Source organism: Osmia lignaria, chromosome 4 (genome assembly GCF_051020975.1).
Source record: "Osmia lignaria lignaria isolate PbOS001 chromosome 4, iyOsmLign1, whole genome shotgun sequence".
NCBI classification, from domain to species: Eukaryota; Metazoa; Arthropoda; class Insecta; order Hymenoptera; family Megachilidae; genus Osmia; species Osmia lignaria.
Genome location: NC_135035.1, coordinates 910,036 through 916,035, shown reverse-complemented (window position 1 = coordinate 916,035; position 6,000 = coordinate 910,036).

Sequence of the window (6,000 nt, the reverse complement as noted above, 5' to 3'; positions counted from 1 at the left end):
TACTAAGGATATTGTTATTAAATGTAGGTACATTGATCTGTGGGACGTAATCACTATATTACATTATACCTAATGTGGATATAGTATGAACGATGTTGTTATTAAATGTACATTGACCGGTGGGCAGGGATCAGTATATTACGTTATATCTAATGTAGATATAGTACTAATGATATTGTTATTAAATGTAGGTACATTGATCTGTGGGCAGGGATCAGTATATTACATTATATCCAATTTAGCTATAGCATGAATGATGTTGTTGTTAATGTACATTGATCTGTGGGAAGGAATCAGTATATTACATTATATATGATGTGGATATAGTACTAATGATATTATTATTAAATATGGGTACATTGAACTGTGGGCAGGGATCAGTATATTACTTTATATCTAATGTAGATGTAGTAATAATGATATTGTTATTAAATGTAGGTACCTTGATCTGTGGGAAGGGGTGAGTATATTACATTATATCCAATTTAGCTATAGCATGAATGATGTTATTAAATGTACAATGATCTGTTGGATGTAGTAAATACATTACATTATACCTAATGTGGATATAGTAATAACGATTTTGCTATTGTATGTACATTGACCTGTGGGAAGGGATCAGTATATTACGTTATATCCAATGCAGATATAGTATGAATGATGTTGTTATTAAATGTACATTGATCTGTGGGAAGGAATCCGTATATTGCATTATATCTAGTGTAGATATAGTAATAATGATATTGTTATTAAATGTAGATACCTTGATCTGTGGGAAGGGATCAGTATATTACATTATATCCAATGTAGTTATAGTATGAATGATGTTGTTTTTAAGTGTACATTGATCTGTGGGATGTAATCACTATGTTACATTCTACCTAGTGTAGATATAGTATGAATAATGTTGTTATTAAATGTACATTGATCTGTGAGAAGGAATCAGTATATTACATTATATGTGATGTGGATATAGTACTAATGATATTGTTATTAAATATAGGTACATTGAACTATGGGCAGGGATCAGTATATTACATTATATCCATTGTAGATATAGTATGAATGATGTTGTTGTTAAATGTACATTGATCTGTGGGAAGGAATCAGTATATTACATTATGTGTAATGTGGATATAGTACTAAGGATATTGTTATTAAATGTAGGTACATTGATCTGTGAGACGTAATCACTATATTACATTATACCTAATGTGGATATAGTATGAACGATGTTGTTATTAAATGTACATTGACCGGTGGGCAGGGATCAGTATATTACATTATATCCAATTTAGCTATAGCATGAATGATGTTGTTGTTAATGTACATTGATCTGTGGGAAGGAATCAGTATATTACATTATATATGATGTGGATATAGTACTAATGATATTATTATTAAATATAGGTACATTGAACTGTGGGCAGGGATCAGTATATTACTTTATATCTAATGTAGATGTAGTAATAATGATATTGTTATTAAATGTAGGTACCATGATCTGTGGGAAGGGGTGAGAATATTACATTATATCCAATTTAGCTATAGCATGAATGATGTTATTAAATGTACAATGATCTGTAGGATGTAGTAAATACATTACATTAAACCTAATGTAGATATAGTAATAACGATTTTGCTATTGTATGTACATTGACCTGTGGGAAGGGATCAGTATATTACATTATATCCAATGCAGATATAGTATGAATGATGTTGTTATTAAATGTACATTGATCTGTGGGAAGGAATCCGTATATTGCATTATATCTAGTGCAGATATAGTAATAATGATATTGTTATTAAATGTAGATACCTTGATCTGTGGGAAGGGATCAGTATATTACATTATATCCAATGTAGTTATAGTATGAATGATATTATTAAATGTACATTGATCTGTGGGATGTAATCACCACGTTACATTATACCTAGTGTAGATATAGTATGAATAGTGTTGTTATTAAATGTACATTGATCTGTGGGAAGGAATCAGTATATTACATTATATCCAATTTAGCTATAGCATGAATGATGATATTAAATGTACAATGATCTGTAGGATGTAGTTAATACATTACATTATACCTAATGTAGATATAGTAATAACGATTATGCTATTATATGTACATTGACCTGTGGGAAGGGATAAGTATATTACATTATATCCAATGTAGATATAGTATGAATGATGTTGTTGTTATATGTACATTGATCTGGGGGATGTAATCACTATATTACATTATACCTCGTGTAGATATAGTATGAATGATGGGGTTATTAAATGTACATTGTTCTGTGGGAAGGAGTCAGTATATTACATTATGTGTAATGTGGATATAGTACTAAGGATATTGTTATTAAATGTAGGTACGTTGATCTGTGGGAAGGGATCAGTATATTACATTATATCCAATGTAGATATAGTACGAATGATGTTGTTGTTAAATGTACATTGATCTGCGGGAAGGAATCAGTATATTACATTATGTGTAATGTGGATATAGTACTAAGGATATTGTTATTAAATGTAGGTACATTGATCTGTGGGACGTAATCACTATATTACATTATACCTAATGTGGATATAGTATGAACGATGTTGTTATTAAATGTACATTGACCGGTGGGCAGGGATCAGTATATTACGTTATATCTAATGTAGATATAGTACTAATGATATTGTTATTAAATGTAGGTACATTGATCTGTGGGCAGGGATCAGTATATTACATTATATCCAATTTAGCTATAGCATGAATGATGTTGTTGTTAATGTACATTGATCTGTGGGAAGGAATCAGTATATTACATTATATATGATGTGGATATAGTACTAATGATATTATTATTAAATATGGGTACATTGAACTGTGGGCAGGGATCAGTATATTACTTTATATCTAATGTAGATGTAGTAATAATGATATTGTTATTAAATGTAGGTACCTTGATCTGTGGGAAGGGGTGAGTATATTACATTATATCCAATTTAGCTATAGCATGAATGATGTTATTAAATGTACAATGATCTGTTGGATGTAGTAAATACATTACATTATACCTAATGTGGATATAGTAATAACGATTTTGCTATTGTATGTACATTGACCTGTGGGAAGGGATCAGTATATTACGTTATATCCAATGCAGATATAGTATGAATGATGTTGTTATTAAATGTACATTGATCTGTGGGAAGGAATCCGTATATTGCATTATATCTAGTGTAGATATAGTAATAATGATATTGTTATTAAATGTAGATACCTTGATCTGTGGGAAGGGATCAGTATATTACATTATATCCAATGTAGTTATAGTATGAATGATGTTGTTTTTAAGTGTACATTGATCTGTGGGATGTAATCACTATGTTACATTCTACCTAGTGTAGATATAGTATGAATAATGTTGTTATTAAATGTACATTGATCTGTGAGAAGGAATCAGTATATTACATTATATGTGATGTGGATATAGTACTAATGATATTGTTATTAAATATAGGTACATTGAACTATGGGCAGGGATCAGTATATTACATTATATCCATTGTAGATATAGTATGAATGATGTTGTTGTTAAATGTACATTGATCTGTGGGAAGGAATCAGTATATTACATTATGTGTAATGTGGATATAGTACTAAGGATATTGTTATTAAATGTAGGTACATTGATCTGTGGGACGTAATCACTATATTACATTATACCTAATGTGGATATAGTATGAACGATGTTGTTATTAAATGTACATTGACCGGTGGGCAGGGATCAGTATATTACATTATATCTAATGTAGATATAGTAATAATGATATTGTTACTAAATGTAGGTACATTGATCTGTGGGCAGGGATCAGTATATTACATTATATCCAATTTAGCTGTAGCATGAATGATGTTGTTGTTAATGTACATTGATCTGTGAGAAGGAATCAGTATATTACATTATATATGATGTGGATATAGTACTAATGATATTATTATTAAATATGGGCACATTGAACTGTGGGCAGGGATCAGTATATTACTTTATATCTAATGTAGATGTAGTAATAATGATATTGTTATTAAATGTAGGTACCTTGATCTGTGGGAAGGGGTGAGTATATTACATTATATCCAATTTAGCTATAGCATGAATGATGTTATTAAATGTACAATGATCTGTTGGATGTTGTAAATACATTACATTATACCTAATGTGGATACAGTAATAACGATTTTGCTATTGTATGTACATTGACCTGTGGGAAGGGATCAGTATATTACGTTATATCCAATGCAGATATAGTATGAATGATGTTGTTATTAAATGTACATTGATCTGTGGGAAGGAATCCGTATATTGCATTATATCTAGTGTAGATATAGTAATAATGATATTGTTATTAAATGTAGATACCTTGATCTGTGGGAAGGGATCAGTATATTACATTATATCCAATGTAGTTATAGTATGAATGATGTTGTTTTTAAGTGTACATTGATCTGTGGGATGTAATCACTATGTTACATTCTACCTAGTGTAGATATAGTATGAATAATGTTGTTATTAAATGTACATTGATCTGTGAGAAGGAATCAGTATATTACATTATATGTGATGTGGATATAGTACTAATGATATTGTTATTAAATATAGGTACATTGAACTATGGGCAGGGATCAGTATATTACATTATATCCATTGTAGATATAGTATGAATGATGTTGTTGTTAAATGTACATTGATCTGTGGGAAGGAATCAGTATATTACATTATGTGTAATGTGGATATAGTACTAAGGATATTGTTATTAAATGTAGGTACATTGATCTGTGAGACGTAATCACTATATTACATTATACCTAATGTGGATATAGTATGAACGATGTTGTTATTAAATGTACATTGACCGGTGGGCAGGGATCAGTATATTACATTATATCTAATGTAGATATAGTAATAATGATATTGTTACTAAATGTAGGCACCTTGATCTGTGGGAAGGGATCAGTATATTACATTTTATCTAATGTAGATATAGTAATAATGATATCGATATTGAATGTACCTTGATCTGTGGGATGTAATCACTATATTACATTATACCTAGTGTTGATATAGTATGAATGCTGTTGTTATTAAATGTAAATTGATCTGTGGGAAGGAATCGGTATATTACATTATATATGATGTGGATATAGTACTAATGATATTGTTATTAAGTATAGGTACATTGAACTGTGGGCAGGGATCAGTATATAACATTATATCTAATGTAGATATAGTAATAGTGATATCGCTATTAAATATACATTGATCTGTGGGCAGGGATTAGTATATAACATTATATCTCATGTAGATATAGTATTAATGATAATGTTATTAAATGTAGCTACCTTGATCTGTGGGAAAGGATCAGTATATTACATTATATCCAATTTAGCTATAGCATGAATGATGTTATTAAATGTAGAATGATCTGTAGGATGTAGTTAATACATTACATTATACCTAATGTAGATATAGTAATAACGATTATGCTATTATATGTACATTGACCTTTGGGAAGGGATCAGTATATTACATTATATCCAATGTAGATATAGTATGAATGATGTTGTTGTTATATGTACATTGATCTGGGGGATGTAATCACTATATTACATTATACCTCGTGTAGATATAGTATGAATGATGGGGTTATTAAATGTACATTGTTCTGTGGGAAGGAATCAGTATGTTACATTATGTGTAATGTGGATATAGTACTAAGGATATTGTTATTAAATGTAGGTACATTGATCTGTGGGACGTAATCACTATATTACATTATACCTAATGTGGATATAGTATGAACGATGTTGTTATTAAATGTACATTGACCGGTGGGCAGGGATCAGTATATTACATTATATCTAATGTAGATATAGTAATAATGATATTGTTACTAAATGTAGGTACATTGATCTGTGGGCAGGGATCAGTATATTACATTATATCCAA